Source organism: Rhinatrema bivittatum, chromosome 8, assembly GCF_901001135.1.
Source record: "Rhinatrema bivittatum chromosome 8, aRhiBiv1.1, whole genome shotgun sequence".
NCBI classification, from domain to species: Eukaryota; Metazoa; Chordata; class Amphibia; order Gymnophiona; family Rhinatrematidae; genus Rhinatrema; species Rhinatrema bivittatum.
Genome location: NC_042622.1, coordinates 255,920,156 through 255,946,685, shown reverse-complemented (window position 1 = coordinate 255,946,685; position 26,530 = coordinate 255,920,156). Strand labels below are relative to the sequence as shown.

Below are 26,530 nucleotides of genomic sequence, written 5' to 3'. Positions count from 1 at the left end.
GGGAAGGTGGAAGAGTGTTGGTACCTTATGCTGGAAAAAGGTTACGCAAGACAGACTGGCCGAAGTTGGAATCCTGTCTTCCAGCTTTGTCCAAACAATAGTGGGCTGCAAATGTATGGAGGGAACTCCAGGTTGCAGCCTTGCAGATGTCAGGAAGCGGCACCGATCGAAGGTGTGCTACTGAAGTCGCCATGGCCCTCACAGAGTGTGCTGTAACACGGTCTTGGAAAGGAATGCCAGCTTGCTGATAGCAGAAGGAGATGCAGTCCGCCAACCAGGAGGAAAGAGCCTGCTTACCCACAGGTTGCCCTAACTTGTTAGGATGGAAAGAGACGAATAATTGAGTGCTCTTCCTGTGGGCAACTGTACGGTCTAGATAAAATGCTAGAGCCCGTTTACAGTCAAGGGTATGCACAGTCTGTTCCCCGGAGTTGGAGTGGGGCCTGGGAAAGAAGATAGGTAGAATGATGGATTGATTAATATGAAACTCCAAAACTACCTTAGGTAAGAATTTAGGGTGAGTGCGGAGTACCGCCCGGTCCTGTAGGTATTTAGTGTAAGGCGGATAGGTAACTAGGGCCTGTAGTTCACTAACCCTGCGAGCTGAAGTGATAGCCAAATGGAATAACACTTTCCATGTGAGATACTTTAATTCACAGGAGTGCAGAGGTTCGAAAGGAGGTTTCATAAGGCGACCAAGAACCAGATTAAGGTCCCAAGATGGGGCCGGAGGACGTAAAGGTGGCTTCAAATGGAGCAAGCCTTTAAGAAAGCGTGTTACAAGGGGTTGTACTGAAATAGGGACACCCCCGATACCTTTATGGAAGGTGGCTACCGCACTGACATGCATTCTAATGGAAGAGGTCTTTAGACCTGATTCTGATAAAAGCCAGAGATAGTCCAAGAATTTGGAAATTGGACAGGAAAGGGGATCAAGGGACTGAGAAGTACACCATGATGTATACCTTTTCCATTTGTATGAATAAGATTTTCTTGTGGAAGGCTTTCGTGAAGCGATCAGGACACGAGAAACTGAATCCAAAAGGTTAAATGGTTGAAGGACTAACCTTTCAACATCCATGCCGTCAGGGACAAGGCTTGGAGGTTGGGATGGAGGAGGCATCCGTTGTTTTGAGTGATCAGATGTGGGTCCCGTCCCAGAGGAATGTGCCTGCGGATGGAGAGATCCTGAAGTATGGGAAACCACACTTGGCGTGGCCAGTGCGGTGCTATCAGGATCATGGTTCCCTTGTCCTGACGGAGCTTCACGAGAGTCTTCGACAGAAGAGGAAGTGGAGGGAATGCATAAAGCAGACCGGTTGTCCACGTGAGGGAGAATGCATCCCTGGGCCGAGAGTGCTGGTTCCGAATGAGAGAGCAGTAATTGTCCACTTTGTGGTTCTGAGGGGACGCAAAGAGGTCTATGTGGGGATAACCCCATTGCTGGAACAGAGTGGTTGCTACCAAGGGATTGAGGGACCACTTGTGTGGGTGGAAGACACAGCTCAGCCGGTCTGCCAAGACATTGCTGACTCCCGGCAAGTAGGTGGCTCTGAGGTACATGGAGCGGGAGAGGGCTTCTGCCCAAATCTGCACAGCTTCCTGGCACTAAAGAAAGGAACCTGTGCCCCCCTGCTTGTTTATGTACCACATGGCCACCTGGTTGTCCGTCTGAATCAAGATTACGTGGTTCGATAGGCAATCTTGAAAAGTCCTGAGAGCATGTCGTATTGCTCGAAGTTCCAGGAAGTTGATCTGGTGTTTGGCTTCCTCTGGAGACCAGAATCCTTGGGTTTGTAAATTGTTTACATGAGCTCCCCAACCGACGTTGGAAGCGTCGGTTGTGAGAATATTTGAGGATCTGGAGGGTGAAAAGGCAAGCCCTGTAGGAGGTTGGATTGAGTTTTCCAGCAGACAAGAGACAGACGGAATGCATCGGTGATGCGAACAATGGAGGACAGAGGCTGAACAGCTTGGATCCATTGTGATCTCAGAGTCCATTGCATGACTCTCATGGCCAGGCGGGCCATGGGAGTCACAAACTGAGGAGGCCATGTGTCCCAGGAGAATGAGGAATTGTCGAGCTGTTGCTGTGGGTTGAGACTGCAACTGGCAAGCTAGGGACACAAGGATTTGGACTCGTTGATGAGGAAGGAAGGCTTTTGCCTGTAAGGTATCAAAGTCTGCCCCAATGAAGGATAAGGTTTGAGATGGGATTAAGTAGGATTTCTCGTAATTGACAAGAAACCCTAGAGAAAGTAGTGTTTGAATTGTCAGGGTCAGGGAGGACCGAGCGATTTGCTGGGTTGGGGCCCTGATTAACCAATCGTCCAGATAGGGGTAGACGTGGACACCTTCCTTCCTGAGAAATGCTGCAACTACCACGAGGCATTTGGTGAAAACTCGTGGTGTGGATGCCAGGCCGAAAGGGAGCACTCGGTATTGATAGTGATTTCGGCCTACTAAAAAACGGAGGTATTTGCGATGAGGTTGAGTTATCGCAATGTGAGTATAGGCGTCTTTTAGGTCTAGAGAGCAGAGCCAGTCCCCTCTTTGCAGCAGAGGGAGAAGCGAGCCCAGGGTTACCATCTTGAACTTCTCTCTGTGAAGGTACTTGTTGAGAGCCCGTAGGTCCAGGATTGGCCGAAGTCCTCCTGACTTTTTTGGGATCAGAAAGTACCTGGAGTAGAACCCTAGTCCTTGTTGTGAGGGAGAAACGGGTTCTATAGCATTTGACTGGAGGAGAAGGGAAACTTCCTGCTCGAGAAGAACAGAGTGATCGGTGAGTCCCCACGCCTGCATGGGTGGGGAGTCCGAAGGGAGAGTCAGGAAGTTGAGGTGGTAACCGTGTGCAATTATCGCTATCACCCATTGATCTGTGGTGATATGATGCCATTTTTCTAGAAAGTGGCTTAACCGACCTCCTACTGGTATGGTTGGAAGAGGGATTTGGCAACTGCTCTCTAAGTGAAAGTCAAAAACCCGATGCAGGGCCAGGTTGTGGAGCTGCTGTGGGCTTTTGTTTTCGAGACTGGCGAGGCAGAGATTTATGGTAAGGCCTCGCAGACCTAGACTTGGTTTGTGGGGGATAATACTTCCGTGGACGGAAGAAGGACTTTTTTGGGTCCTTCTTGAACGGCTGTTTAGAAGGTAAGTCAGAAGGAATGGATGAGAGCTGTTTAAGTGTCTCATGATGATCCTTCAATTCAGCAACAATTTGCTGAATTTGCTCACCAAACAAATTATCCCCTAGACAGGGCAGGTCAGAGAGCCTGTCCTGAATCTCCGGACGAAGGTCAGATGACTTTAGCCAAGCCCAGCGTCTTGCAGAGATGGCCGTAGCAGAAAGTCTGGTGGAAGCATCAAAGACGTCGTACGCTGTTCTTATCTCATGCTTCCCAGCTTCAAAACCTTTATTTAGTAGGGATTGAAGTTGTGGTTGGAACTGCTCTGGTAAGGTATCTGAGTACTCCTGTATCTGTTTAAGAATGACCCTATTGTATTGGGTCATATATAGCTGATAAGAGGCTATTCTGGAAGTTAGCATGGCTCCTTGGTATACTTTTCCTACCTATACTATCTAGGAATTTATTTTCCTTAGTAGGAGGTATGGAAGAATGTGGCTTTATTCTTTTAGCTTTCTTTTGAGCTGATTCTACCACAACAGAGTGGTGGTCTAGCTGAGATTTCTGAAAGCCAGGTGCTGACTGTACAAGATAGGTAGAGTCAGCTTTTTTGTTTACTGGAGCAACAGATCCAGGAGATTCCCAATTCTTTTTTAGAAGGTCCAGAAAAACCTGATGAATTGGAATAGAAGTGATGACTTTAGGGGCATCCAAGAATTGGAGCAACTCCATCATCTGGTGCCTGTCATCTTGTTCCGATTGAAGCTGAAAAGGGACCAACTCCGACATTTCCTTCACGAAATTTATGAAAGAGAGGTCCTCAGGAGGAGAACGCTTTCTACTCCCCGCAGGAGAGGGTGGTGAAGGTAAATCATCGGTGGAGGTATCATCACCCCAGTGATGATACCTCCATAAGGTATCATGGATACCTGTCATAAGGATGAGGTTGCTGACCTGTAGGACCATGAGGGGGTTGGATACCCGAAGGCCCCGGCTGAGGCTCTGAGAAACTTGAAGGAATTGCCGGGGGTATCGAGAAGGTCCTCGATGGCATCGGTGTCGGCATCGAAGGTATGGGTGCCGTCATCGAAATTCTCAATGGAGCTGATGTGCGTATCGCCCCCGTGGAATGTATCGGTGGCGAGGGACGACATGGTACCGATGGTCCTACCCCAGAAGGGAGAATTCGGTACGGTGTTTCTCCACTTGATGAGATAGGTGTCGGAGACCCTGGTATCACCGGAGGAAGGGCAGTCATAAGCACTTCCATCCGGTCAAGCAGCGGTGCCAGTGCTGCTGGAATCGGGTCGTGACCGGTTCCACTCTCGGTGCCGGAGGAGTCTGGAACCGTTGCATCGCCTTGTCGATGGCCTCCTGGAACAGCCGGTCCAATTCTACCCGGAGACCTGGGGTAACAATACCCGGCTCCACGGGAGAGGGAGGCTGAGGCTGAGCCGGAGGGACCACCGTCACCGGTGGAGTTGCGGCTCCCAAACCCCGAAGGGGTGAGGGTTGCCTCGGTGTCTGCGAGACAGAAATGGACGGTGCCACTTCTGGTCGAGACTTCTTCGGAGGAGGCTCGGACAGTACTGAGGTCGATGACTTCAATTCCTCGACGGTCCGAGACTTGTGACGTCGATGGCGATGTTTCTCTCTCCGATCCCCGCGATCTTCGGGGGAAGGGACGGGAGTCGATGGCCGCGGAGACGTCGATGGCAGGCGGTCACCGGGAGGCTGTCGACGATGGTGAAACTTCGACGGTGCCGGTTCCGATGACGTCAATGCAATCGATGGCATCGGAGTGTGGGCATGGAAAAGGAGTCCCATTTTCTCCATTCTGGCTTTGCGACCTTTTGGTGTCATTAGGGCACATTTGGTGCAAGTCAGGACATCATGCTCACTCCATAAACACAAAACACAGACTCTATGTGGGTCTGTGATGGACATAGTACGTGTACAGTCCGGGCACCGACGGAACCCCGACGCCATGGCCATAGGCCAAAAATTTAGCCGCGGGACGGTCGTCTGCCAACAGGCCTCGAGGGCCAAATTCGACGGTGGTCGACAAAAATGACGGCAAAAACTTACCGAAGTACCGCGGAGGAAAGATTTGAAGAGGGGAGACCCCTGAGGGGCAAATTTTTCTTCAAGAAATTAATTGAAGAAATTCCTGTCAGGAATGTGGAAAGAGCTCCTTAACCGCGTGGCTACTGCTGCGCGGAAAAAAGAAGACTGAAGGGAGACCCCTGCTGGCTGCAGGGTTGGTGCCGTGCTGGGCATGCCCAGTAGGGGCCAGTCAAAGTTCCTGAAACTTTGACAGAAGTTTTCCGTGGTTGGGCTCCATCCTCGATGTCACCCATTTGTGAGGACAACCATCCTGCTTGTCCTGTGAGAAACACTATAACAAGCACCAACACCACCAACAACAAACATTTATTATGTGAAAAGAGAAATCCTCGTATTTCCATCTTCCTGTTGAAAACAGATACAAACAAATGAAGGAAGCAGGATGGCAATCTACACAAAGAAAGGAAACCTAAACTGAATTGTCTGGAAAAATATATGCAAGAGAGAAACCTGAATCGCACACACTGCTCGACCCAAAGAAGCCCAACTTCCCAAGAGGGTCCTGGATTCATGGAAAGAAAATTAACAGATAAATATGTTTCCTTTAATTTCATCCTGCTACACCAGTCCAGTCAAAACAGGTGGGAAGTACCCAAGCCCCACTACTTAGGGAGGGAAGAAGTATGAGCCACTTTGAGAATTCTGGCTCCATAAGCTCTTTAGCAGAGATGTCTGGCTCCATAAGCTCTTTAGCAGAGATGTCTAACCAGTAATGCTTGGCAAAGGAATTCAAGGACAACCAAGTAGTCACCCTATAAATATCCTCTGGAGCAACTGTGACCATCTCCATCCAGGATGAAGTCTGTGCTCTTGAAGAATGAGCTTAAAGAATCTCATAGGCTTTCCGACCTTTGAGCAAAACACTCTGAAGCAATCACGTCTCTAATCCTTCAAATAATGCACGACCCTCTCAATAGGCCCTCTCTCTGTCTGACCTACGAAAGGAATTATACATCTCCACATACCTGAGTAGTACCTGAACATCCAGAAATTATAAGACCTGTTTTTGCCAAGACACTCTGCCCTTGAATAGGCCAGAGGCATAACTGACTGATTCAAATGAAACACAGACACAACCCTAGTTATAAGGAAGGTACAGAATTAAATGACACAGAATCAGATTCCATAAACAGAAAAGGATCTCTACCACAGCGCCTGGGAGGTCCATATTCAAAAGCCATTTAGATGAATAACATAATAGTTACAGTCTAAATGGCTTACCCGGCTATATTCAGATGGGGGCGTTCTGGGGGCGGACAGGAGGCGTTCTAGGGAAGAGCAGAGTTAGCCAAATAAGATAGCTTTGCTAACTCTAATATTCAGACTTAGTCGGTTAACTTCTGCAGCTAACTTTGGTTAGGCCAAAGGGCTCTCCTAAAGGTAGCTGGTTATACATAACAGACTAACTTTTATATACCCTTCTAGCTAGCTAGTTATATATAACTGGCTAACTAGCACAGCTGCACAGTGAATGAATATGGATCTCTGCATTTCTGAAATATGTCGAGCTGAACAAAAGGACACCAGAAATAAACACTTTCAAGTCAAGGCCTTTCAAGGAAACCTATTTCAGAGGCACAAATGGAAGTGCAACTAAAGCCTAGAGAACCAGACTGAGATGCCAAAGGCTGAAAAGGATGCTGTAGATTCTTAACTCCCCTTAAACATACAGGACACATCTGGATGAGCAGCCACAGACACCCTGCAAATCCTTCCTCAAGAACAGGAGATATCTGCAACCCAAACCTTCAGGGAATTAAAAACTAGTCCTTTCTCCAAGCCCTTCTGGAGAAAAGTCAAAAGGCTAGGAACATCAGAGCTCCAAGGAAACATGGATTGGTCCCTGCAGAATGTTTTGAAGATGCACCAGACCCAAATGAAAGCCAAAGAAGGAAAAGCTTATGATCCTTCAAAAAGCATAGAAAAAAATCAAAGAAGAGAAGCCCTTCTTCCTCAAATGCACTGCATCAAGAGCCCAGTTGTAAGACAGAACTGAGAAGAGCCATCCATAAGAAATGGGCATTGAATCAGAAGGCCCTTGGCATCTGGCAAACGCAGAGAATGGTCGCCCGGAAGCCTTATCAGTTTCACATACCAAGATTTTTTAGGTCAATCTGCAGCCATCAAAATCACATGACTGTTTTCCATTTCTATCTGTTGCAGAACCCTGCTAAACAAAAGCCAAGGGGCGAATACATAAGAAAACTCTACATTCTGCTAAGGCCGAACCAAATGTCTATTCCATGGGAACCAAGACCCCTAACAATGGCTGAAAAACTGTGGGACCTTGGTGATCTTGTGAAATGCCATTAGATTGCCCTGCAGGGTTTTAAATTAGGATCGCAGCGGCGCCATTCCTTCTTCTTCTCTTCACTGCAGTACTCGTTGGGGAGGGCCTGCGCTACCGGCGCCGAGCCCCGCCGGGGGAAGGTCAGTTGCTTCACTCCCCACCCGGACGGCCTCAGCGCCGATAGAGCGACCCAGGCCTACAACTAAAAAACAAACTAACAGAGAAAAAAAACGCGCCGAGACCGGCGAAACCCCGCCTACCTGCCAGCTACACCAATCAAACCTTGCCCTGCAGGGTTTTAAATTAGGATCGCAGCGGCGCCGCGCGCCGAAGGAGCGCGACAAAGGGGCAGGCCCCTTTGTGCGCCCCTTCGTGCAGCCCCGAGAAAGACCCAAGTAAACCTTTGCCTCCAACACTACTCAACAGCGAACCTATGCTATGCCCACTGGCCAAATCCACCTCAATATTAAATTTGGTCCACATAGACACATGTACAAGACTTTTTGCTTCAATTGTTTCTTCAATTATCTAACTTCTGCCCATCTTCTAGTTCAATACCTTTTCACAACCAATCCATCAATTTATCACAAATCTAAAGAAACAAGATGCAAACCTACCCTATCCCCATTTTACACCACCGCTACTCCTCTCGAACAATATTACCATTTCAATTCTCAAACAGACCAGTCAAATCCCTCATTTCCATCATGGCCTCACCTCTCTCTCAACTACTAGGTCTCTCTTTTTTCACACTTTCATTGTTCAATGCACAAGCCTTAACGAAGAAAACCCACATTCTCAACGACTCGAATCCAGACATCTGTGCCATTACTGAAACCTGGCTCAGAAACTCAGACACAGCCATTATAAATCAATTACCTACTCACAGCTATGATATTTTCTCTATCCCCAGACAGAAAAAAAGAGGAGGTGGTCTTCTGCTAGCAGCAAAAAAAGCCCTCAACCTCTCTAACCTCCCAATCAAGATTTCACCCTCCAAATTGGAACTAGGCTTTATCAAATCTAACCAGCTTCAAATCCTTTTAGTCTATGCTCCCCCCGGACAACTGGAATTGAACTTTTCTCCACTCATAGAAGCTATCACGAAATATATAAACACGGACTCCCCTGCCATGATCCTGGGAGACTTCAACCTCCATGTTGATGCTACTCCTCTCTCAGCCAACTGTGAAGCCTTTCTTACCACCCTTAGAGCCATGGGTTTTGAACAAATTATAGACAAACCTACACATAAAGCTGGCCACACACTGGACCTCCTCTTCATTAACTCCGGTATTTCATATTCCTCCCCCCCTGACTGCACCCCAGTCCCATGGTCAGACCATGCTCTTGTATCCACCTCTCTGACAATTAACTCATGCTCTAAACAACCTCAACCCCTCTCTACCATCCACTTCCGGAAATCATGCCCTTCTGACACCCTTATCGAACACTTATCTAAAGAATTCTCAAACTTGAACACAACCAACCCCAATGCAGCTATAATTTCTTGGCAGAACATCACGGAGGGTATAGCAAATAAACTATGCCCAGCAGCCGTAAGAACAATCAACCCGGATCAGAAAACAAAACAACCTTGGTTCTCACCAGAACTTAAAAAGTCTAAACGAGACCTTAGACTTAAGGAACGCCAATGGCGCAAAACACCCAGCTCTACTACCTTATCCATCTACAAAGACCAGCTCCACCGATATAGAATCCTCATACTACGATCAAAAAAATTCTTCTTCGCCAGCAGAATCCATGATTTCCAATTCGACGCAAAGGCTCTATTCACATACGTCTCACAACTCACAAAAACCAATGCTCCGGCTATACCAGAGGAAGAGGCACAAAGCAAAGCAGAAGAACTTGCTCTTTTCTTTCAAAAAAAATAACAAACACCTTAGCACTGCTGCCCCCTAACACCTCCACACATCAGACTACTGCTGCCAAACCGACCATCATCGGAGCCAAATTTGATACCTTCGAACCCATCTCTTCCAAGGAGATTGAATCCCTCCTAAAGAAACTGAAACCATCAAGCCACCCTTCAGACAATATACCTACAAAACTCCTCCTTAGTATCCCAGACACCATAGCCAGTCCTTTGGCAGATATCATAAACTGCACCTTATCTCAAGGAATTTATCCTGACTCTTTAAAATCTGCATCACTCAAACCTCTTCTGAAGAAACCCAACCTAGACACACAAGATCTCTCTAATTTCCGCCCAATCTCCAACCTTCCTTTTGTTGCAAAAATCACTGAAAAATTGGTCAATTCCCAACTCTCAGATTTCTTAGACGATCATAATATTCTCTATCCTAATCAATACGGGTTTCGCAAATCCTACAGCACAGAAACCCTCCTCCTCTCCCTTACGGATCACATCATCTTAGGCCTAGACAAAGGTCAAGCATTTCTGTTAGCTCTTCTTGACATCTCAGCAGCATTTGATACGGTGAATCATTCTATTTTGCTAAGCCGTCTCTCAGACATCAGTATTTCAGGCTCTGTACACAGATGGTTTAATTCATTCCTAAGTAACAGAACCTACAAAGTCAAAATTAACAACAAAGAATCTTCCAGTATTAAATCTTCAGTAGGAGTTCCTCAAGGATCCTCCTTATCCCCCACCCTATTTAACATCTACCTCCTCCCCCTCTGTCAACTGCTTACCAACCTAAGATTAACACATTATCTCTACGCAGATGATGTTCAGATATTAATCCCCATAAAAGAGTCACTCTCAAAGACCCTCCTATACTGGGAAAATTGCCTTCAATCCATTAACCAACTCCTCAACAATCTGAATCTAGTCCTAAATACATCCAAGACCGAACTGCTCATCATTTCAACCGAACATTCCGACTCCTTGATTCAGCCCCTTCAGTCAACACAAATCTCTCATGCTAGAGACCTCGGAGTAATCATTGACAATCGCTTAAATTTAAAGAAATCCATTAACCATATGATAAAGGACGGCTTCTACAAACTGGAAGTCCTAAAAAGGCTCAAACCCCTCCTGTTTTTCCATGACTTCAGAACAGTCCTCCAAGCCACGCTCTTTACCAAGATTGACTACTGCAACTCTCTCCTACTGGGGCTTCCACTCTCCTCCACAAAACCATTACAGATGCTCCAGAATGCAGCAGCTAGAATCTTGTCTAATACAAACCGCAGAGATCACATCTCCCCCATCTTAAAAAACCTACATTGGCTGCCAATAAACTATAGAATCTTACATAAATCCCTCACCATAATCCACAAAACGATCCACAAACAACTCCCGTTGGACCTCCAGTTCCCCCTCAAACTCCATTCCTCATCCAGACCCATCAGAGAATCATACAAAGGATCTCTCCATGTGCCTCCTAACAAAACCTCACGCCACACTGCAACCAAAGAACGAGCATTCTCGATAGCAGGACCCACTATCTGGAATAACTTACCGCCGGACCTAAGACAGGAACCCTGCCTACAAACATTTCGGAAAAAACTAAAAACCTGGCTATTTAGCCAAGCTTTCCCTTAATCTTTTCTCTTTCGGAACTCTACTTCTCAAGCCTTCCGGACAACTTACATAGCAAAACTCTTTAATCACAAGGGTTATCCCTCTGTCCTTCTCTTTCTTCTATTCCCAAGTTTGATCTCCTTGTTATATGTAATTTTTTACCTCCTCTAATTATTTTACTGTTAAACAGTTGATAAGAATGTTTACCCCTTTGATCCATGTAAACCGATTTGATATGACACCCGTCATGAAGGTCGGTATATAAAAAAAATTTAAATAAATAAATAAATAAATAGATCCATGTGCGGCAAACCGCACCTGAGAATGATGCAATGAAAGGCTTCTTGGCTGAGCTCTCACTCACTGGGACCCAGACAATTCCTACTCAGTAATCTGCTTGAACATTTTCTTGTCCTGCATTGTACGCTACTGCTAACAGCTACAGATTCGCTTCTGTCCAGGGAAAGAGAAGATTTAACTCCTATACTCCAAGACTTCTGGTGCCACCCTATTACACAAATGCTATTGCTGTAGCATTGTTAGACAGCATCTAGACTGCTTTTCCTTGTATCAAGGAAAGGGAGAGAGAGACAGAGCAACTCATATGGCCCTGCTGATGGATCAGATCACCCCTCTGAAGACTAGAATTCCTATGTCATTTTGTCCAGACAATAAGCCCCTCAAGCTGGACAGGCTTGCATCCATCATGAACAGAATGAAGAACAAAGACATCAGACTGACGCCTCACAAAAGATTGTGAGGGATAATCAGCCATGCAATACTCCTTTTCCATCTCTGCTGGCAAAAGCAGATGCAGTTTGCAATTCTGGGATTGAAATGACCATTGAGATAGAAGAGAACGCTGGAGAGGCTTCATATGAGCTTTGGCCCTTGGAATCTTGTCCAAAGTAGACATCATGGAACCCAAAAGCTGAAATTAATCCCAAGCTCTGGGTGCTATAAAGGGAAGAAACTTGCAGGTCTGAAGTATCAGCCTGTCCACTCTTTTTGTGATAGACAAACCTGTTATGCCTTTGTGTTAAAGTGAGCCCTCAGGTACTCCAATGATTGAAAAGGTACCAGATTGCTCTTCAGAGCCCAAGCTTTCTAAAAACTTGGACCACTCCATTGGAAATTTGGATACCTTCTTGATATGAGTTGGCCCTAACCAAATGTCCAGGTAGGCTATGAACCCTGATCCCTTCTCGGTTCAAAAATCACCACCACTCCCACGTTGACCTTGGTGAAAACCATTAGGAGCCGAAGTCAACCCAAAAGGGAGCGCCCTGAATTGTAAAGGCTCCTAGCACACACAAAAAAATGGAGAAACTTCTGAGCTTTTTGTCTGAGGGAATATTAAAACAGGTTTCCGAAAGATCAGGGGAAGAAGTGACACTTGCCCTGGCAAGCTGCCATGAGCATCAAATGAAGCGGAGGTTGTTGTGAGCCTCCTTGAGGGCCAGGAGTGTCTGTGAGAGCTGACTTTCTTGAGAACTATAAAGCAGATAGAGCAGCAACTGTGCCCTCTCTTCGAGAAAGGAACCAGAACAGCAGCTCGTCTACAGCTGAAGCCTCATCCTACTTTCATAGATTGAAATCTGCTTGATGACAGAAGTGTAAGGAGACACCACAAAAACATCAGGAACTAAAACACGAAGCTCTAAGGCATCGGATGAATCAACTCTAGCACCCATAAATCCAAGGTTATGTGGGTCCACTTCTGGTAAAAAAAGCTATAGGTGATCATCTACTGGAAGGGCCAGTGAGTGGATCTACCAAGCTCCACAGAGAAGCCTAATTCCTAAGGTGGAGAGAGCCAGGTTTGGAATTTCGGAAAACCCCAAAAAGATTGACCCCCTGCTCCTCAAGGTTTGTGTACCTCGGAGGAATAAAGCAACTGCTTGCCCGGCTTAGACCGCCTAGATTCAAAGAGCTGATCTTGACCTCCCTGAAGCTAACCTTCCTTCCTTAATAGAAGGAAGGAGGGTTAACTTCAAGGAGTCATAAAGGATTCAAATCTTCAAGATCCTTGACTAGCTGTTCCAAAACTTCCCTCAAAATAACCTCTCCCTGAAGGGGTGCTAAACTCAGAGACTTTGAATAGATTTGCAGACCAGATACGAAATCAAAGAAGTCTCCTGACAGTCATGGCTGAAACCATGGACAAGATCATATAAGGCATCCTCTAGAAAGGCAACAGCAGACTCCATCTTAGTTACTTCCACACTTTCCTGTAGCTGCTGAACCTGGTGGAAGTGTGTCCAAATCAGAAATAGAAATCAGAACATCAGAGCCAAGGAAGAAACAGGCGCTTAAAAGGAATCATGATCTGCCATCCTGGGGGTCCTAGAGAAAGCAGTGTCCTGGCAACAGTCACAACTAGAGCTCCACCTGTGGCATCTAAAACAAGCATCGAATTGCCTCCGGAGGAAAGGGATATAATTTAAGAAAATTCTTTGCCCCATTGAGACCAGTCTCTGAAATCTTCTACCCAAATAACCCCATGTCCTTCACCTCAAACTGCAAAGGAAAGACCTTTGCAGAACCGTGGCTGCCTCTAATAATAGTCTTTGAAATGAGAGGAAGAGGAGGGTATGCATAAAGGAGACCGCTGGCCCAGGAGAGGGCGAAGGCATCTCTTGGCTGCAAGTGGTGACTGCGAATGAGAGAGCAGAAAATGTCTACTTTGTGGATGTGTACCGACGCAAAGAGGTTTATGCGAGGGTAACCCCAACGTTGGAATATCGCATCTGCTACCGTGGGGATGAGAGACCACTCATGCGGATGGAAAGTGCGACTCAGCTTGTCCGCCAACAAATTGTCCACTCCTGGCAAGTAGGTTGCTTTGAGGCACATCAAGCGGGAAAGGGCCCATTCCCATATCTGTGCAGCTTCCTGACACAGAAGGTAGGAGCCCGTTCCCCCTTGTTTGTTGATGTACCACATTGCAACCTGATTGTCTGTTTGAATCAGGATGGCTTTGATAGGCAATCCTGAAAGGCTTTGAGAGCATATCTGATCGCCCGTAGCTCCAGGAAATTTATTTGGTGTTTGGTTTCCTCTGGAGACCAGGTTCCCTGAGTCTGCAGGTCGCCTACATGTGCACCCCACCCCAAGGTTGGATGCGTCTGTTAAGGTAATTTGAGGATCTGGAGCCTAAAATGGAAGGCCTTCAATGAGATTGGAGTGGTGCATCCACCAGGCTAGAGACAGATGGAGCTGTTTGGTAACCTGGATACTGCTGAACATTGGCTGACAAATTTGAATCCACTGGCATTTTAGGGTCCACTGCATCACTCTCATGGCTAGGCGAGACATCGGAGTGACATGATCGAGGACGCCATGTGACCCAACAGTATGAGGAAGTGCCAAGCAGTTGAAGATACTCGAGACCGTAGTTGATGCGCCAGAGAATTAATGGTGAAAGCACGATCCTGGGGGAGGAAGGCTTTTGCCAACATATTGTTTAGGTTGGCTCCTATAAAGGATGGGGTTTGGGATGGAACTATCTTGGATTTGGGATAGTTGATTAGAAACCCTAAGGAGATCAGGGTGTTGATAGTGAGACGCAGGAAGGTTAGCGCGCCCTGCTGAGTCGGAGCCCTTATCAACCAATCATTGAGATAAGGTTAGACATGGACACCCTGATTCCTAAGGAAGGCCGCGACCACCACCAGGCACTTGGCGAATACTCGTGGAGCAGACACCAGGCCGAATGGTAGTACACGGTACTGGAAGTGACGAGGGCTGACCAGGAATCGCAGGAATTTGCAATGAAATGGTGTGATTGAGATGTGTGTGTATGTATCCTGAAGATCTAGATGGCATAGCCAATCTCCTCTTTGCAGAAGAGGAAGTAGAGAGCCCAAGGTTACCATCTTGAATTTTTCTCTGTGCAGAAATTTGTTTAGTGCACGGAGGTCCAGTATCGGGCGTTCGCCACCTGACTTTTTTGGTATTAGAAAATACTGGGCATAAAATCCCTGCCCCTGCTGGGAGAGGGGTACCGGTTCTATTGCTCGGGATAGGAGGAGGGATGAGACCTGCTCAAGCAAGGGAGAATGATCAGACTTCCCCCACATCAGTTGAGGTGGAGAGTCCGCTGGAACAGTCAGGAAATTTAGATGGTAACCTTGGGTGACTACTGCAAGTACCCACTGGTCTGTGGTGACTGTGTGCCAAGCGCTGCTGAAGTGGCAGAGTTGACCGCCGACTGGTATGGATGGAAGAGGAGGTTGGCTTACACTCTCTAGGAAGGAGTCAAAACCCTGACGCTGGTCCAGGCTGAGAAGCTGGCTGAGACTTTTGAGGCCGATTCTGCCTGGACTGACCTTTTTGGTAAGGTCTGGAAGGGCGTCCTCTAGAAGCTGGAGGATAAAATTTCATTAGCTTGTAGGTTGGCCGCTTAGAGTCAGATGGCACAGAAGAAAGCTGGCACAGCGTTTCATGGTGGTCCTTCAACTGCGACACTGAAAAGATTATCTTCCACACAGGGTAGATCTGCTAACCTGTCTTAGACTTCTGGTCTTAAGTCCGAGGATTTGAGCCAGACCCATCTTCGTGCACTAATCCCCGCTGCAGACACTCTAGAGGCAGTGTTGAAGATATCATATAAGCAGCGTGGAACTCGTGTTTTCCAGCATCCGGACCTTTCTGAGCTAGAGTATGAAGTTGAGTCTGGAGTTGCTCTGGTAACGAATCAGAGAAGTCCTGGATCTTTTATACAGGTCTCTGTTATACTGGGTCATGTAAGAGGCTATGCGAGATATGAGCATGGAGCCATGGAAGACATGCCTTCCAAAAGCATCCAGGGATTTTTGTTCCTTCCCTGGAGGTATGGAGGAATGAGGTTTTGAACGTCATGCCTTCTTCTGGGCTGATTCAACAACCACAGAATGATGATCCAACTGAGACTTCTGGAACCCAGGAGCAGAATGCACCAGAAAGGTGGCATCTGTCTTGAGGTCGACAGGTGGGACGGAACATGGGTGTTCCCAGTTCCTTTTCAGGAGATCAAGAAGGATTTCATGAATTGGTATGGACATGATTTCCTTAGGAGCATCAAGAAATTGGAGTACTTCCAGCATCTTGTGCCTAGAGTCCTCTTCTGTCTGAAGTTGGAAAGGAATGGTTTCAGACATTTCCTTGATGAAATTGATAAAAAACAGATCTTCTGGTGGAGAACGTAGCCTTTCATCTGGGGGAGAGGGCTCTGATGGTAGATCATCTGTATCCTGGGACAAATCATTGGTCCAAGGATTGTAAGGCTGATCTCCAGCACCTAGTGGGTCTCCAGCAGGGAGAAAGGATGCTAATCCTGAAGGACCATCGGAGGCACCACCGACGGTATCTGTGGAAGCACCGAAGGAACCGGTGACATCGATGGACGAGTCGGTGGTAAAATCCCAGACGGTGGGATGGAAATTGGTGTTTCTTCATCATCCGATGATAATGGAATCAGTGTAGAAGGCACTGGTTCCATCGGTGCTCTCAGTTCCATCGGAGGTAGGGCACCGATCAATGCATCCAGTCTACTCAGTAAAGGTGCGAGTGCAACGGGAATCAGATCGGTGACTGGCTCGGGGACCGGTACCGGCGTCGATGGAGTGCTTTATCGATGGCCTCTTGGATCATCCGATCCAATTCCTCATGGAAGCCTGGGGCATGGAACCCTGGCACCGGAGTAGGAGGCAGCACTGGTGTAGCCGGACGGTCCACCGGTGAAGGTGTAATACAGGATCCCAGCACCACTGAAAGTGGGGAACCCCTTGGTGACCCAGTCACAGGAGAGGATGGGGCCTTTTCTGGACAGGGCTTCTTTGTCGGTGGCTCTACTGACGTCGATGCCGAGGACTTGCCTGGATCGACGGACTGAGCTGATGCCGGTGTCTACGCTTTTCACAATGTTCTCCTCGGTCCTTTTCCTAAGGAGGCTATCGACACTTTTGGAATTGTCGACGCTGGTCGAACAGCAGCGGTATCCTGGTGCTGGCGAGAGGTCGATGGTACCGGCTCAGACAACGTCAAAGCTATTGATGGAGTTGGGGTTTTAACTGAAAGAGAAAGTCTATTTTCTCTAAACGGGCCTTAAGGCCCTTCGGTGTCATTTGGGCACCTTTGGTGCAAGTTAGGACATCGTGGTCAGACCCCAAACACATAACACAGATCCCCGTGTGGGTGAGTGATGGACATTGTTCGACTATAGTCGGGGCACCGATGAAAACCCGACGCATTGGCCCCAAAGAGATAACTAGACAGGAATTGACCGCAACAAGGGTAAAAGCTTACCTTTCGACCGCGGATTATAGATATTGATAGGGGGAGCCCTATGGGGTAGAATGTTTTTTGAAAAATTTGAAAGAAGTTCCGTGAGGAAAATTCCTGTCAGGAAATTCAGAGAGCTCCTTAACCCGCGTGGCTACTGCTGTGCGGGAAAAAAGAAGACTGAAGGGGGACCCCTGCTGGATGCAGGGTCAGTGCATTGGTGGGCATGCCCAGTAGGTGCCAGTCAAAGTTCTAGAAACTTTGACAAAAGTGTTCCGTGATTGGGCTCCATCCTGATGTCACCCATATGTTAGGACTACCATCCTGCTTATCCTGTGAGAATGAGTCCCGCTCGCAGAACACTGGCCCCGAAGGAACCGGGCTCTGGGGCCCGGACATCTAGATGGTAATGCCTAGCAAACATGTGCTGATATTTCCATGTAGCTGCTCTACAAACCTCCTGCGGCGACACCTGCTGACATTCCGCCCAGGAAGTCGCCTGCGATCTAGTAGAATGAGCCCGGAGACCGACCGGAATCGGACAGTCCTGAACTAGGTAAGCCGAAGCAATAGCTTCCTTCAGCCAGCGTGCAATGGTGGTCCTTGAAGCTTTCTGATCCTTCCTGGGACCACTCCATAGGACAAACAGATGGTCCGAAAGATGGAAACCGTTCGTGACCTCCAAATAACGTATCAGCATGTGTCTGACGTCCAACTGTCTTAACTTCCTAGACTCGGAAGTAGAAAGATCTAGGCCCGCCAAGGATGGGAGCGCCACAGTTTGATTCAAATGAAAAAAGAGGACACTACTTTGTTTAATGTAACGCCCTGTTTAATGTAACGCCACAGCTGCGATTGTTCTGTTATTATGGAAACCGATATGATTTGATATTTTTTTCAAGAATGTCGGTATATAAAAATTCTAAATAAATAAATAAATAAATAAATGAATGAATAAGTAAGAAAGGAGGGCACCGTTCATAAAGAAACTTCTTCGTTAGAAATCCTTAAGAAGGGCTCCTGAAAAGATAAGGCCTGTAGCTCCGAAACACGCCACGCCGATACGATAGCCACGAGGAAAACGACCTTCAATGTCAGATCTTTCAAGGTTGCCCACGTCAGCGGCTCGAAAGACTCATTACAAAAGGGCATGGAGAACCAGGTTGAGCTTCCACGAAGGACAGGGGTTCCGAATCGGAGGATGAAGATGTTTAAAGCCAAGCAGAAAACGAACTACATCTGGATGAGATGCTAGAGCGAGGCCCTGTATCTTTCCCCGAAAACTACCAAGGGCTGCCACCTGAACTCATAGGGAATTGAAGGTTAGACCTTTTACTAGACCTGCCTGCAGAAAGGCCAGGACATCTTGAATAGTAGCCCTGAACGGCACCACCGCATGATTCAGGCACCAGTCCTCAAAAATACCCCAAACTCTGACATAGGCTATGGAGGTAGACGTTTTACGGGACTGCAAAAGCGTAGTAATCACCTCTTCCGAGTAACACTTAATTTCTCAATCTCCGCCTTTCAAAAGCCATGCCACTAGACAAAAGCGATCTACCTCTGTGAAATAAACGGGACTTGTTGCAGCAGACTCGGGGACGGATGCCAGGTTCTTATGGCCTGGATTGGCCCCTGTTGGAAACAGGATGCTGGGCTTGATGGACCCTTGGGTCTGACCCAGTATGGCATTTAAAAAAAAAAAAGAAATCTCAGCGGGCCGTCTACCGCCAGATTCAGAAGATCCGCAAACCACGGGTGCCTCGGCCACTCTGGCGCGACGAGTATCACCTTGCCCGAATGAGCCTCAATACGGCGTAGAACCTTGCCGACCAACGGCCACAGCGGAAATACGTACAACTGAATGTCCTTTGGCCAGGGAGGCACCAGAGCGTCTACACCTTCCGCTCCTGGCTCTCTTCGACGACCCTGAAAAATTGAGGAGCTTTGGCATTGTGATACTTCGCCAACAGGTCCATCGCTGGCCTGGACCTTCGGTTGCCCAAGAGACTGAAAGCCTTGTCGGAGAGTTCCCATTCTCCTGGATCCAACTGGTGGCGGCTGAGAAAATCGGCCTGCACATTGTCCACTCTGGCAATGTGAGAGGCTGCTATCCTGTACAGGTGCTGTTCCGCCCAGCTGATTAAAAGTTGAGCCTCCATCGCCACCGGACGACTCCGAGTTCCGCCCTGACAATTGATGTAAGCCACCATCATTGCATTGTCGGAGAGAATCCGCACTGATCTCCCCTCTACTAAGGGAAGGAGGGCCTGTATCGCTAACCGAACTGCTCTGGTCTCCAACCAATTGATAGACTAAGAAGACTCTGACCTCATCCACTGACCTTGCACTGCTGTTCCTCGACAAACCGCTCCCCACCTGGAGAGGCTGGCATCAGTGGTTAACACTATCCAGGAGGGAATTACCAAATCCACACCCCGTTGTAATCTGGACACAGCCACCAAAGAAGACTGGACCATGCCAAATCCATCACGGCTGGGAGCCTGACGAGAGGAGGATCCAGAAGACTGTTAGGCCTGAAAACGATGATTCCCCCGGAATCTGGACCTCTGAGGAAAAAAGCCTCTGCTCCTGGGCCTGTCCTCTGGCAGCTTGTGGACCTTATTCTCTCCCAGAGACTTAATCATGTCCTCCAACTGTTGGCCGAAGAGCAGCTTTCCCTTGAAAGGCAAGGAACTCAGCTGAGCTTTCAAGGAGACATCCGCTGACCAATTTCTGAGCCAAAGGAGCCTGCGGGCCGAAACGGCGGAGACCATTGTTCTTCCCAACGTGCGCAGGAGATCATACAGTGCGACCGCACTGTAAGCCACTGCCGCCTCCAAACGACCAACCTGAGCTGCGTCCGCTTCCGAAAGGGATGCCACAGATTGTAAGTGCTGCACCCAACGCAGGCTTGCCCACAGAGCAAAACTGCTGCACATGGCCGCCCGCACTCCCAGGGCGGAGGTCTCAAATATCTTTTTAAGCTGTACCTCCAACTTTTGGTCCTGCAAATCTTTTAGGGCCGTCGCTCCCATGACTGGGATGGTGGTCTTTGTAGTGACTGCAGAGACTGCCGCATCCACCTTGGGTACCCAGAGCAGCTCCAGCGCATCCTCCGGAAGTGGGTACAACTTATCCATAGCACGGCTGACTTTCAAACCTAGATCCGGAGTGTCCCACTCCAGGAAACGAGGTCAGTGACCAACATATTAAAGGGAAAAGAGCGAGCTGGACCTCCTAGACCTAACATCATGGGATCCACCGCTCCCATACGCGAATCCTCCTGCGGGACCTCAATTCCGAGCTCTTCCAGAATATTCGGGATAAGCAGACCCAATTCATCTCTCCGGAACAAGTGTACCACCTTGGGATTATCACCTTCCACCACAGAAGCACCTCCCTGCTTGCGCACCAGGGGCTGACCATCCTGGCCTGCGTCTTGAAGTTCTTGCGGGGAAGGGTCTCCTCCATCAGATAGATCCGATGAAGAAGAATCATCCGGACTGCCCACGGATCTGAGAGGGCACTTAGACTTAAGTATGCCCCCCCACCGGCGGGGACCTTGGACGCTTACGGGAGGAGGGAACCTCAGAGACCTTGCCCCTCTTGCGTTTGCATGCTCTCCGTGCCTTGAACATCTTGTGAAAAAACTTCACCAAGTCCGAGGAGAACGATGAAGAAGACCCATCTGAGGCCCCCTCAGGATCACCATCCGAAGTATCAGCCCAATCCTCTTGTGACCTGCCCCCCCCCCCCCCCAGAGGGCCCCGGTCGCGGGGAGAGAGGTGGCGGGCAACTCCGTGCCTCCATCGTGGCTCTCTCTGCATCCCTGAACGTTTTCAAAATGGCCTCCGTCCCTGCACTAAGTAGGAACGGATCAGGCAGCTGCGGCTGAGCTGTAAGCCTCCCAGGCTCCGGGCACCGCAAAGAACTGCTGTTGCCACGGGGATTCCTCTCAGCGGATCTCCTCGAGGTCCCTTCACCTCCCGAGACACAATCTGCACAGATGCCGGGTCTAGAGAGGTGGGTGCGTACGCTGCTGCACGTGGAGCAGGCCGCACCACGAGGCATAGCCTCTGGCTAAATTTAGCTCTGATCAGCTGAGGTAAGTGCGCCAAAAATAGACCAGGTGGCAGGGGCCTTCGCACGAGCTGAAACGCGGCGCTAAGGCAGGCAGAGAGGAGCTGGAGAGAAAGCTGGACTGGCCGACCAGAATAAAACTCACTTTTACCTTTTTTGTTTACCCACAGTGCTCCGCAGGCTGTGCTGAGCTGCTTGCCGCGGGTGAGTGAGCTGGGGATCCCCGGTATCACCCGCCAGCTGTAGCAATCCCTGGGTCTTCAACCCCCTGCTCTTTTGCCTCTGATACCAAGCTGATACCTGCCAATCCCCTGGGAGGCTCAAAGAAACTTGCTGCGCCTTCTGCCGCTGTTTTCACAATCTGGAGTACATTTTTTTTTTTTTTTTTAAAGAGCCAGAAACTTTCTAAGGCGCATCTACTGGGTTGGCTGGCTGGAGTTGGTGATCTTGATCCGCATCCGGTCCCTCACCAGGGGCTTGCGGAGGAGACTCGCCTTCATCCACCCCGTCGGTATCTGAACTGTCCACCTGACCGGAAAAGGACTGGAGGGGGCATTTGGCCTTGGGGGCTTCTATGCCACTGTATGACTTGGTACGCTTGTGGAGTGAAGAAGCTCCTGTCCCAGCCCCCAGCGACAGTGGAACATCACGGGGTACCTTAGTATCCTGGCTCTTTGCTGCTTTTCGTGCTTTGAAGGCTTTATGCAGCAACAAAACAAAATTGAAGGAGAATGAGGAAGACGACTCATCCGAGTCCTTCCCCCGTTCCTCCTCTGAGAAAGAGATCTGCGTTGCCTGCAAGTCGCCCCCCAGGGGCAGCAGGACGTGGCAAAACAGGTGGCGGAGAGCTCCCCTCCCCCAGGGCAGCCTTCTCCTGCTCCCTGAACGTTCACAGTAAGGCTTCAGTACCTGCGCTAAGAAGAAAAGGGTGCTGAGGCTGCCACAGCAATTCTGCCCTCCCAGGGTCCCTGCCTGCTCTAGAGCTGCTGCGATGCAATTTTGCTGGAATCGGCTTCCCCAAAGAGCCTTCCCCTCCCAACAAGCACCAGATACAAACTCCGGCCCGCAGGCCGCACCATGTGGCATGATCCCTGAGCTAAATTAGGATCAGGGCCCGAAAAAAGAACCAGCGTGACCAAGACAAACCCCCGGGAGCTCGTAGGAACTGAAAAGGATGGCGAAAACGGCATGGAGACCGCTAGGCCGGCTCAGAAATTAAATAAATCACCTCAGCGTTGTTTTGTCCTGTGTGCAGATCTTCAGAGGGTGAGTGAACCGGGCTCCTCGGTATCACCCTCAGCCCGGGCAGTTACAGGGCTCCCAACCCTCTACTCCAGAGCCTCTGTTACCAGGGGGAATGGTCCCACCAGGTCCTAACAACCCCCTGGGATGCTTAGAGAGATATCTTCTTTTTTTTTTTTTTTTTTTTTAAGATTCCCTAAGGAACAAATACCAGCAAAACTAAAAACCTAACACTAAACCCAGACTAAAGGTTTTGCACCTCCACCATCTGCTAGAGACAGAAAAATACTGACAGACTCTAGGTGGCACATCAGGGGTATAGGACGGAGTCCGTTAAAACTTCTCTGTCTCCATCTGCTGGAGGGGAGGCAAAACCCAGGAGTCTGGACTGATCTGGGTACTTACAGGGAAAGGAAAATTGGTTCTTACCTGCTAATTTTCGTTCCTGTAGTACCAAGGATCAGTCCAGACCGCTGAGTTGTGTCTCCCTTCCAGCAGAGGGGAGTCAGAGAAAAAAACTGAAAAGGCACCCCTCTTAACCTGGTGTGCCACCTGCGATCCCTCAGTATATACGATATCAAAGCAGAATAACCAATAAAGGAGAACAAATCCCCAAACTTAACAACCAGTGGCTACAACAATACGCACGGTAAAAGAAACAAACTGTACTTCCGCATAACATATCAATCAAGAAGATTCCTTCCCATGCCTGTAAAGAACTCTGCCGAGGTATGAAGGAAGAAAACATACAGAAGAAACGGACTCTCCAAAAAACCCAAGGGCGGGATTCTGGACTGATCCTTGGTAGTACAGGAACAAAAATTAGCAGGTAAGAACCAATTTTCCTTTCCCTGTTACCAAAACAGTCGACCTCTGGATCCCGGACATCCACATGATAATGTTTCGCAAAAGTATGCAGGGACTTCCAAGTGGCTGCTCTACATATCTCCTGCGGCGAGAGCGACTGGCTCTCCACCCAAGAAGCCGCTTGAGACCTGGTAGAGTACGCTTTCAAGCCTTCTGGTATGGCACGCCCAGCACAAAGATAAGTGGAGGAAATGGCCTCCTTCAACCACCTAGCAACTGTAGCTTTGGATGCCTTGTGTCCCCGTCTAGGACCAGACAATAAGACAAACAAATGATCCGATAATCGAAAAGCATTGGTCTCCTCTAGATAGCGAAGGAGAACCCGGCGCACATCCAACTTATGTAGATCCTTATCAGTCTCAGAAGTTGGATCCAAATTCGGGAAAGCTGGTAACTCTACCGTCTGATTGACATGAAAAGCCGATACCACCTTGGTCAAGAAGGAGGGAACGGTCCGCAGCGAAACTCCGGAATCCAAAATACGAAGATACGGATCCCGAAACGACAAAGCTTGAAGCTCTGAAATTCGCCGAGCGGAGGTAATGGCTACAAAAAAAACCAAACAGTCTTGTCAAATCCTTCAATGTAGCCCGCCGGAGGGGCTCAAAAGGAATACCACATAAGCCCTTAAGAACTAAATTCAAGCTCCAGGCAGGACAAATTTGTCGTACCGGCAGGCGCAAATACTTGGCCCCCTTCAAAAAACGGGACACATGCCAGCGAAAAACCATCAATCTTGCCCCGCAGACAACCCAGTGCCGCGACCTGCACCCGGAGAGAACTGCAAGCTAGACCTTTCTTCAGCCCCTCCTGCAGGAAGGATAGGATGTGTGCCACTGAAGCCAGATGCGGGGGGACGTTCAAACCTTGGCACCAAGAATCGAAAACTCTCCAAACACGAATATAGGCCAACGACATGGTCGATTTCCGTGCTTGCAAGAGGGAAGAAATAACCGAATCCGAATATCCCCTCTTCCTCAATTGCCTCCTCTCATAAGCCAGGCCGCTAGACAAAAGCGATCCGCTCGATCTAAAAATACTGGACCTTGTCGAAGAAGATTCGGAAGGTGGGTGAGATGCACCAGACCTTCGATCGCCAACGAGATCAGATCCGCAAACCATGGCCTGGGGCTACCAGAATGACAGACCCACGAGGTTCTCTATCCGACGCATGATCTTGCCCACTAGTGGCCAAGGCGGAAACACATACAGAGGTACACCGCGAGACCACGGAAGGACAAGAGCATCCACTCCTTCCAACCCGTGGTCTCTCCGATGACTGAAAAACCAGGGCGCCTTTGTCCGAGTTGCCATCAGGTCGAGGTGTGAGACCCCCCAATGATGAGTGATCAGCCGGAAGGCCGCATCTGACAATTCCCACTCGCCGGGATCTAGATGCTGGCGGCTGAGAAAGTCTGCCTGCACATTGTCTACCCCGGCTATGTGCGAGGCCGCCAACTGGACCAGATGTCGCACTACCCACGTCATGAGCCTTTCGGCCTCCCAGGCCACCGACCGACTCCTGGTTCCTCCTTGGCAGTTGATGTAGGCTACCGTCGTCGCGTTGTCTGACAAGACTCGCACCGCACACTGAGCTACCAGAGGGAGAAACACACGTAACGCCAGGCGTAACGCCCTGGTTTCCAATCAATTGATTGACCACGTCGCCTGATAACTTGTCCAACGACCCTGAGCGGATTGTGACTGGCAAACTGCTCCCCAATGAGTGAGGCTGGCATCCGTCGTGACTATTACCCACTGTGGCTCCTCCAGGTCCATCCCCTGTAACAAGTGGGCCTGAGATGGTACCAACTGGCTCTTGGCAAAGTTGGCCACCCAACCAAGGGACTGGAGCTGGAGTAGAACCTTGCTCACTGCTTCCTGACAGAGGCTCTCCGATTTGGCCCGGAAGAGCCAATCATCCAGGTACGGGTGAGCCAAGATCCCCTGCTGCTGGAGGGCCGCTGCTACGACTACCATTACCTTGGTGAAGACCCGAGGCGCTGTCGCTGAGACGAACGGAAGAGCTTGGAACTGATAATGCTCCCCCAGGACCATGAACCGGAGAAACCGCTGATGGCGCTCACGTATCCCGATGTGAAGATACGCCTCGGTCAGGTCCAAAGAGGCCAAATATTCTCCTGAGTGGACGGATGCAATGACCGACCGTAGAGTCTCCATGCAAAATCGGGGGACCCGAAGTGCTCGGTTGACTGCCTTGAGATCCAGTATTGGCTGGAAGGACCCCTCCTTCTTTGGGACTATGAAATAGATGGAGTACCTGCCGGCCCTGCGCTCGTCTGGAGGGACCGGAACAATAGCCCCCAGGGATTTCAAGTGACTCAGGGTTTGCCCGACTACTTCTTGCTTGGCCAGAGAGCTGGCAGGAGAAATCAGAAAAAGATCCCTTAACGGGCGGGCAAAATCCAACTCGTAACCGTGGGCGATGATATTGAGGACCCACTGGTCCGACATGATCCTGACCCACTCTTCGAGAAACAGGGAGAGATGACCTCCCACTACTGGAACCGGGGAGAGGGTCGGAACACTTTCATTGGGACTGCTTACCTCCGGTGGCCCCTTGAGAGCCTCCCTCCCGAAATGGCCTCCGACCACAAAAGGAAGTAGGCCAAGACTGAGCCCTCGGAGTCTGTTGTCGGGCGGGAAAGGCGGGCGGCTGCGACTGCCGAAATCTGCCCTGCCCTCGGAAACCGTAACGCGCTGCCCCAAAGGGCCTGGAAGACTTAGGCTAGTCTTCTGGCAATTTATACACCTTATTCTCCCCAAGAGACTTAATAAGGGCGTTAAGTTCCTCCCCAAACAACAATTTTCCCTTAAAAGGAAGATTTCCCAATTGAGTTTTGGAAGAAACGTCCATGGACCAGTTCCGAAGCCAGAGAAGCCGTCTAGCCGAAACTGCAGTGGCCATGTTGCGTGAAGATGCCCGCAACAGATCATATAATGTATCCGCTGTGTAAGCTACCGGAGACTCCATCCTATTCGCCTGATCTGCTT

At 49.1% G+C, this 26,530-nt stretch overlaps 1 protein-coding gene across 2 annotated transcripts in view; it reads right to left on the bottom strand.

Annotated features, from left to right (window-relative positions):
* The window catches only part of PACS1 (phosphofurin acidic cluster sorting protein 1), a 478,069-nt gene that overhangs the window by 190,367 nt on the left and 261,172 nt on the right, over nt 1-26,530 (bottom strand). The window lies entirely within an intron of this gene.